Consider the following 615-nt stretch of genomic DNA (forward strand, 5'->3'; position numbering starts at 1 on the left):
TTTGAAATTTGAACTTTGTTTGAAATTTATACAAAGCACTAAAACATTATGAACAATTAGCACACCAAAAACACATGAAGCCAGAAAGGCTAAAAGCATCTAATCTCAGCTAGATGACACTGTTTAGATGAAATACTACCCTAAGCAATACTTTAGTATCTACTTCTGTTAGACATGTCTGGGTAAAGTATAATTACTCAAATAAAAGTAAACACTTTTGCTTCAGTTTTGAAATACGTTCAAAAGGCTAAATTCCTTGTGTTTATAAACAGTAATAGCTAAGAAATGACTCAAATCGTCTAGGAAAAAAATCCTAGCACTTTAAAGCAATTAATTTTCCTGCCTCAACTCTCAAAATAATAAACATCCTAATATATTACATCATAGTAAAGGGAAGATATCTCATAAGCTTGCCTCAGTGAGTAAGCAGGACATGTTTAACGTAAGCCAAGAAGAACCTCCTTCACAACAAAACAAAATTTAACAATCAAAAATATTCTATGAGGGCCAGCCAAATAGCTCAACAGATTAAAGTGCTTGCAAGCAGGCACAGGGGCCAGGAGTTCGATCCCAGGCCTGCTGTGCCAGCTCTACCCCCAGGGCATGCTGAGACAG

General features: G+C 36.1%; 1 protein-coding gene across 1 annotated transcript in view; it reads right to left on the bottom strand.

Moving 5' to 3' along the window:
* The window catches only part of Bbs9 (Bardet-Biedl syndrome 9), a gene marked incomplete at its 3' end in the record, with an annotated part of 110,936 nt that overhangs the window by 90,245 nt on the left and 20,076 nt on the right, over positions 1 to 615 (bottom strand). The gene's annotated exons all lie outside the window — the stretch shown is intronic.

This window comes from Octodon degus, unplaced genomic scaffold, assembly GCF_000260255.1.
Source record: "Octodon degus isolate 3935 unplaced genomic scaffold, OctDeg1.0 scaffold00031, whole genome shotgun sequence".
Classification (NCBI taxonomy): domain Eukaryota; kingdom Metazoa; phylum Chordata; class Mammalia; order Rodentia; family Octodontidae; genus Octodon; species Octodon degus.